Source organism: Thamnophis sirtalis, unplaced genomic scaffold, assembly GCF_051295495.1.
Source record: "Thamnophis sirtalis isolate CommonGarterSnake01/CBP01778 unplaced genomic scaffold, rThaSir2_p1.2 scaffold_3, whole genome shotgun sequence".
Taxonomy (NCBI): Eukaryota; Metazoa; Chordata; class Lepidosauria; order Squamata; family Natricidae; genus Thamnophis; species Thamnophis sirtalis.
Window position 1 is genome coordinate 130,562,914 of NW_028261383.1, and position 8,312 is coordinate 130,571,225.

The window sequence follows — 8,312 nt, forward strand, 5'->3', positions numbered from 1 at the left end:
CTGCTGCCACATCAACCTCTTGGGATATCAAATGGAATCTGAAGATGCCATTTTTCCAAGCTGGCACAGAAGCATTAAAAATGAGTCTGCTTTACTAAACAACATTTATTAATCTTTTAAAAATATGTTTTATTGTACAATTTTCTTGGTTATGTATAGAATTTCTATATTCACAATAACAGTATATCATCTGGGTACAATTTCTACAACCCTTATTGAATACAGATAGTAAATCTTATACACACAATAATTGTAACTATTATTCTCCATACCTCATCTTCACTTATTCTTGTTCACATTGTGCGTTTTTTGATTAAGCCCTCTGTCACTTTGATCTATAATCTATTAATAATATCAAACATTTATTAATCATTTTTGAAGTGTATGCAACATATACGACGTAGATACTTTAGTTATTGAAGGAGAAAATGGTCGTGCTATTATTTGAAACGCCTGCTTAAAATAACCACGATTTGGTTATATGGGCTGAAGACTTTCCGTGTGGGACTAAAGGATCTACTGGCTCCAGTTTGGCTGCAATAACTGAGTGGGAGAACCTTTTGTGACAAGATGCCAATGAGGGATGCTTGACATAGTGTGAGTGTAACACCCATGCAATGCTATTAGCTATTTGATTCAGTCTTATTCCTGTAAGCAGACATTTTCATTGATCATTATTACCATAATGTCTGTATTCATCAACTACACATATTACTTCCCGCACAATTGTATTTAAGTTCTTTAAAGGATGAACGGAGAGAAAGATCATTGGAAAAGTGCCTGTGAGTTGCCAAGGCAATCAAAATAGGCACAGTAAGAAAATCCCTGGGGAGATGAGCTGTAAACCACTGCATGATGATCTGTTTTCTGCCAATGAATTTGTTGAAAGTTCCCAAAATCTAATGCAACAGCTGGGGGGGGAGGGAAACCCTGGGAAGGCTAAACCTATAGATACTGAAAGAAAATCTGAGTTTAAAAGATTCCACCAAAGCTTTGATCTCTGAAAACATCGTAGGAAGTTAGCACTCACCCCGCTCCTAGAAAAATTAGATATTTTAGGAAATATTAAAAGGGCAGAATATTTCCTGTAAAAGGGAAGCAGAAACTCATTCCCCCCCTTTGTCAATGGGCCATTAAGGCCTGAGCCAGTCTATTCTACATAACAAAGATCTACAGCTCCAGAGTGATGGGATTAAGACATGACATGATAGGATTAGCCCTCTACCCATCTCATCACATGGCATCTGGGAAGATTACATCACCTTCCCAGCCTAGAAAGAAAAAAAAGACAGCCTACAAAGTTAGCTAAGACCTCCGCCCCCTGGGAGTCTGACCACCAATCAGAGTACATTTCTTACAAAGGAACAGGAAGCTCTAAGGTGGGGCCCAGAGAGGGCACAAAACCAGGGCACTCTCAGCATCTTTTCCCTTTTCCCAGAGGACCTCAAACCATGTGATCCTGTCTACCATTGAAAACCATCTTTCCAAACAGCCAGCATGTTTCCAGTGTCTTTCTCCCCACTTGGAATTAAACTCAGAAGGGTATTTCTTCCAACAACATATTTGGCATACTCCAAATAAACATCTTCTCTGCTGCATGTGATTGTGAGGTTTCCTGTGTGTTCTTTTTTTAAATTTATTTCAAAATTCCTTGCACTTTTTGTTATGTTGTTGCTGCTGTTGTCTGTCTACTGCAGAATTTTAGGGTCCTGTAGGCTGCAGAACTCAGGACCTTGATAGTGATGACACCTTACTTGGCACCACTGATATAATCAACCATGCAAGACCCTTTGCTAACAATATGGAAAACATCCTCCTTGCTAGCTGTTTCAAAGTCTTAGATGCCCAACCAAGGGAGGCAGGGCCAGATTCCTCTCCTAATCCCTTCCACTAGAAAGGAAGTACCTTTCTAGGGTAGAATGTATTGTCCCAATAGGTTTTTCACACTCAATGAGTTGCTAAAATAGTTTTTAATTTGTAGGAGTTCATATTCTTTTTTAAACGGATGTGTTTTAATTAATTTGCTTTTATAAGATTACATTTTTGCGCTTTATCTTAAAAGTGATTTGCTATAGGACTGTGATGAGGTGGCATGCGGAGCCATTTGTTAGGGCACGCAAGGGCATTGCCCTGTCAGCTCCAGCACGCATGCACAGGCTGGCCAGCTGACTTCAGTCTTCTTTTTCAGCCGTTTTTCGCCCTCCAGAAGCTTCCCTAAAGCCTCTGGAGGGAGAAAAACAACCCAATGTGCAAACTGGAAGTTTGGAGATGTACTTCTAGTTTGCGCATTGAAACGTACTACCAGTTTGTGCTCCGGAGCCTCCTGAAGGCTCTGGAGGGCAAAAAAATGGCCCTACGGGCAAACTGGAAGTTTGGGAACAGATTTCGTTTGCCTGTAGTGCCATTTTTTACCCTTTGGAGAAGCCTCCTGAAGCCTGTTCCCGAACTTCTGGGTTGCCTCCTGAAAGCCTCCGGAGGGCCTCCGGGTAGGCGGGGGATGCTAGATTCTAGAAAGCCTCTGGAGCCTGGAGTGGGCGTAAAACAGGTCCATCGCGCGCCAAGGCAGGGCGAGGGTCGCATGCATAGCATTATTGGTGTGAGCATGCCCGCACACGACCCCCTGTGCTCCCCCTGCTTTTGCCACGTGATGAGAAAAAGGTTAGCCATCACTGCTATAGGATATTCAATGTTTGTAATGAATTAAAAAATGTGTGTATGTTAGATGCTTGTTCTAACTACAGTGGTTTCCACCAAGGTCCTCTGTTCCAGTGGGAACAGAGGTTTAATCCTATTGGTCAAAGGGTCTGACAGCTCCCTATAAAAGGGCTGCTATCAGACTCAACCTTTGCTGGATTGTTCTCACTTGTTGTAGTTAATAAAGAGCTGTTGTTACCATTAAGCCTGTGTGTCCCTATCCATTATCCAACCTAATAGTGTACATATATAACCATTTTGTCACAATGTGTAATAGCTTTATGACCATAATGCATAATGCAAGGCTGCAAATTCAGACATTTGCCTGCTGTTTATTTTCCAATATTTCTCTATCCTTATGAGACTAATAATTGTTATAAAATCTACACATGTAGCTTAGCTGCTTCTCACTGGTTTGCATGGCTTCCTAATTGTGACAGGAAGGTGTTAACTCTTTTAGGAAGAACTGAAAGGGGAAGGAAGGAAGGAGGGCGGGAGGGAGGGAGTGGGGAGAGGGAGGGGAAGGAAGAGGGGAAAAATGAGGAAGGGGGGACCATCTTTAAAAAGCATCAGTGCATTTATAGACAACATATTGCTTGTTTAATAACACAGGAAGAGCATTCTTATCTTCTTTTTAAAAAGATATATATTTCATAGCAGCTCTCATTTCAACATGGCACCTTTAAAATTAACCTTCCATAATAGAAAGGAAAGTGGTTTAAGTGCTTTAAGTGCTTTTCAAATATACTGTATTTAAAGAAATTGCCTCATTGTCTTCATCTGCTAACTGTATAAATATTTAATGGATTTATTTTTTTAAGCCACCTCTGCATGTTGTTATACTCCTATCCTACCATTGTTTTTAATATAAATGAATAGTCACTGGAAATTTTTTTGTATTTATCTTTAGTGAAACTACTGTTTCCCTCACTTTTATGAAGTACAATGTATGATTCAGTAATCAGCCAAATACAATACATAAATATTATGTACCAGATGAACTATATTTTTAAAAATATTTTTATTAAACAGTTTTTTAAAAACATTTTTTTTACAATTTTCTTCTATAGAACATTTCCACATCAGTATACATCCATTGTATATGCATTTCTTCCCCCTTGTTTCAATTTCCCTATCTGTACATATGATACTAATATATACATTCTTTAAATTACAATCCTTCATTGTGTATCGTTTCCATCTATACATGTTTATTCATCTCTCTCTATATATATATATTACAAATTTATATCTTTCCTTAACCTTTACACCTGTACTCTAACCATTTATACCATTCGTTCCATGCCATATAATATTCTGTTTCCTCTTTTTTTTTTGTGCATGTGAATCTATCCATCTCTGCACATTCTAAAACTTTCCTTATCACATTTTCCTCTGTTGGTATATTACTGTTCTTCCAATTTTGTGCATATATTATTCACGCTGCTGTTGTAATATGTAAAATTAAATATTATTTTTTAAATCATATTTCCTTGTAGGCATTCTCAGTAAAAAATAGTTCCAGTTTCATATCTATTTGCTGTTTAGTTATCTCTTCAAGCCATTTTGTTACTCTATTCCAATATTGTTTGGCTTTTGGGAACAACCACCACATGTGGTAATATGTTCCCTGATTTCATCTACATTTTCAACAGTCTGGTGATGTATTCAGGTACATTTTAGCCAGTGTCGCTGGCAGAAGGTGCCATGTGTAGAACATTTTATACATATTTTCCTTGTAGGCTACTGCCATTGTCAATTTATAATTTTCATTCCAAATTTTTTCCCATTTCTCCAAATCTATACTATAGCCAAGGTTTTTGGCCCATGTTATCATAGTTTCTTTAACTACCCCTCCTCCATTCTATAGTTCAATAAGTAATTATATAATTTCTTAAATCAATTTATCCTCTGTACCTTGTAAAATCTTATCTAAATCTTGTGGTTCTGTTTGGAATCCATATTGTTTTTTATCTTTTTTATATCTAGCCTGTATCTGCATATATGCCCGTCAATCAATATATGTCTATGCCCTGTTCATTTAGTTCTAATCTTGTTTTCAATTCCCCCTGATCATTTAGTAAAACTTTATATCCTTTTATCTATATAATACATATGGGTAGATTAGTGCTTTCATAATTGTTAGCCAATTTGGAATTTTAATATAATGCTTTTCTTTAATTTTTTGCCATACTTGTAGCAATGCATCCCTAATTAAATGTTTCTGAAAATAACTATGGATTTTATTTTTGCTATCCCACATAAATACATGCCTCCTAAAATTAGAATTCTTTCATTTTTTAGCTCTATCCTATCTTTAATCCATGTACGGTAGTATTGCCTGGTAGTATCTCTACCGCTTTCTCTACTATCCTGCAATAATTTTATTTTGATTCATGCTTTTCCCCCAGCCAAATATATTTCGTAATCAATATTTTAAATCTTTAAAAAAAACTTTTCTCTACATTTATTGGTACTACTTGAAAAAGGAACAATATTCTTGGTAAAATGTTCATTTTGATGGCAGCTATTCTGCCTATAAGGGGCAATTGTAATTTTTTCCATGTTTCCAAATCTTTTTTTAATCTGTTGCATTAATTTGCTATAATTATCTGCTTTAATTGAAGAGCATCTGGCTGATAACCAAATTCCCAGATATTTTACTTTTTTGGTCACTTGTATGCCCATTCTTTCTTCCAGTTCTCTTTCCTGTTTTTTGCTAAGATTTTTCATTACTGCCTTTGTTTTATTTTTGTTTGTTTTAAGTCCTGCTACTCTACCGTATTCTTCTATGTGTTGCACCAGTTCAGGACCTGTCTCTAATAGTTGTTCAAAATATAAATACTAAGTCGTCCACAAATGTTTGGACTTTGTATTCTTCTTTTCTTATTTTCAGGTACCAGATGAACTCTTACTGCTTGATAGCTCGTTTAACTATTTTTATCAGTGTAAAAACAGAGAAGTATTTCCATTGTTTTCACCTTCTGCAGAGCCAATGAGCTGACTCTTTTCCTGAACTAGAGCAGAAATGTATTCTGAAATTAGACTACCAATAAAGTGGCTGATGGTTCTACACATATTTTTGGCAGGGATTACAAAGAACATAAAAGCAGATCTCATCACCCATAGTTCAAGTACTCCCTTCTTCATTTTTTAAAATAAATATAACATTATTTGTACAAAACCAGCTCAATGGTTAGATTTGACCGATTACAATTCATTATTTTCATTGGTCTTTACTTTTTGCTTAATTGGCTGTATCTTTCCAAGCTCCTTTACCTACTCAGGGGACTTAATAATTAACAAATGAGGCCTTTTAAGATAAATTTTAATGTGGATCAACATTGTCAATTACTTCTTTTAAGAAATCATTTCTGGGGAGAAAGAACTTTCAGGCTAAACTCAGTGGCAATACTTCAAGATTAAGCCTAACGATTCAGACTTTTGAGTATGCCATACTAATTTCTAATTTTGTAGACTTAACATAGAAGTAGTTTATTTGTAATCCCTATCCCCACTCTTTCATTTACAGTTCCTTTTTCTTTATCTGGGAGATCTTTAGATAGACAAACTATTACAACAAAAACTTGAAGAGAGGGTATAAGGAAGGAATCATTTTTTTTTTCTCCCAACCCTGACTTTCCCCCAACTTTTTTTAAATTATATTTTTCCTCCTATTCTTTATAGGGCTGCAGGAGGCAAGAAGCAGACCAGCAGAGATACAACAGCATTTATTGACTCAAACTGGAACTGCGGAACAACAGGCAAATCCCTGTAATTATACTCTGGGCCCATAGGGCCTTAACCAATCATAATACTTGAAAGAACCCGCCCAAATATGAATGTTCTAAGTTTCCCTCCAAAACAGTTGCAGTTAACAATTAGGGTCATCTAAATGTTAGTTTTACTTTAGCAGGGCTTAACACAACTATATATACAGTATTCAATACATAACACCTCCCACTTATTTTAACATATCAGAACTAGGAGTGATATCACTTTGTTATCTGCTGGAGGGAATACTTCAGAGATAGTATTCAGCAGGTTCTGACCAGTTCTGGAGAACCGGTAGTGGAAATTTTGAATAGTTCAGAGAACCAGCAAATACCACTTCTGACTGGCCCCACCCCCATATATTCTTTGCCTCCCGAGTCCTAACTGATCAGGAGGGAATGGAGTTTTTACAGTATCCTTCTCCTGCCATGTCCATCAAGCCACACCCACCAACCCATGCTACGCCCATCAAGCCAGGCCCACAGAACAGGTAGTAAAAGATTTTGAATCCCACCACTGGAATACTTGAGGACTGGAGAACTGTGAATTCCAATGGTCCATAGTTTCTGATCTGCCTTCTTCCCTCTTTCCCAACATCAGAGTTCTAGTCTTGGAGAATATTCTGATTATTTGAAGCATCTGGGAAAAAGCTTTTAGCGCAAATGCAAAGTTTTTCTCTACTTTGTATTATGCAGTTAAAAAAAGACTGGTGTTTAAGAGTTGCCATCTGCTCCTGTGGGACAATGATCTTCTTGAGAAGATAAAATTTTTAAAGAGGTTTCTCTTTATTTGTTTGTTTTAACTAGGTAAAAGGAATCCATTTTTCATAACACTGACTGTCCTCCCAGTGACCACAAAATAAACTGTTTTTTAAAAAGAAATAGAAATGAAAAAATTTGCTATTTACTAACTTTCATGCTAAAATTAATCCAGACATCAGTTACTGAAACATGGAGTGTTTTAGACCTATTGTTGAAACTACGGTTCCCCAGCAACAAGAATTTGGGAGTAGAAATTTACATCATCCAATTAAAATCCCTATTTTACTGAGAAATTACAAAAGGCAAGGTTGGTGCTACATCTATAGCCCGCTAAATGTTTTTCCTTCCTGCAAGAGTTTGAAGAAAAGAAAGAGAAATGGAGAAGTTGCAAAGTCACTGAACCTTTGCATGATTTCATCACTGTAAAAGCCATGTATAATTTCTGCTAAACAGAAGAACATTAGTAATGAATATGAAGAAAGCTCACATTTTAAAAAGGCTTTGGACGAAAAAGTCAGGGAAGAATAATAGCTACAATTGGTCCACATTTTTTATAGATCTTGAGCCTGTTTCTTGGCAAAAGAAAATGAACGCTGTAAAGCTCTCTACATGGGGCTGCCCTTGAAAAGCAGCCGGAGGATTCAACTGGTCCAGAATGCAGCTGCGCGGGTTATCTTGGGGGCATCTAGGTGCTCCCATGTTTCACCCCTTTTAGGCGGCCTGCACTGGTTGCCGGTTGTCTTCTGGGTGCAATTCAAGGTACTAATTATGACCTTTAAAGCTCTCCATGGCTTAGGCCCAGGATACCTGCGAAACCACCTACTGCCACCGGTAGCCTCCCACCGTCCAGTGCGATCCCACAGAGTTGGCCTCCTTAGGGTGCTGTTGGCCAGACAGTGTCAGCTAGCGATCCCCAGGGGGAGAGCCTTCTCTGTGGAAGCGCCCTCTCTCTGGAATAAGCTGCCCCCGGAGCTTCGTATAATCCCCGACCTCCGGACCTTCTGATGCGCCCTAAAAAGTTGGCTTTTCTAGCAAGCCAACCTAGCCTAAACAAAACAAAATAAATTAATTTTAATCGATTTT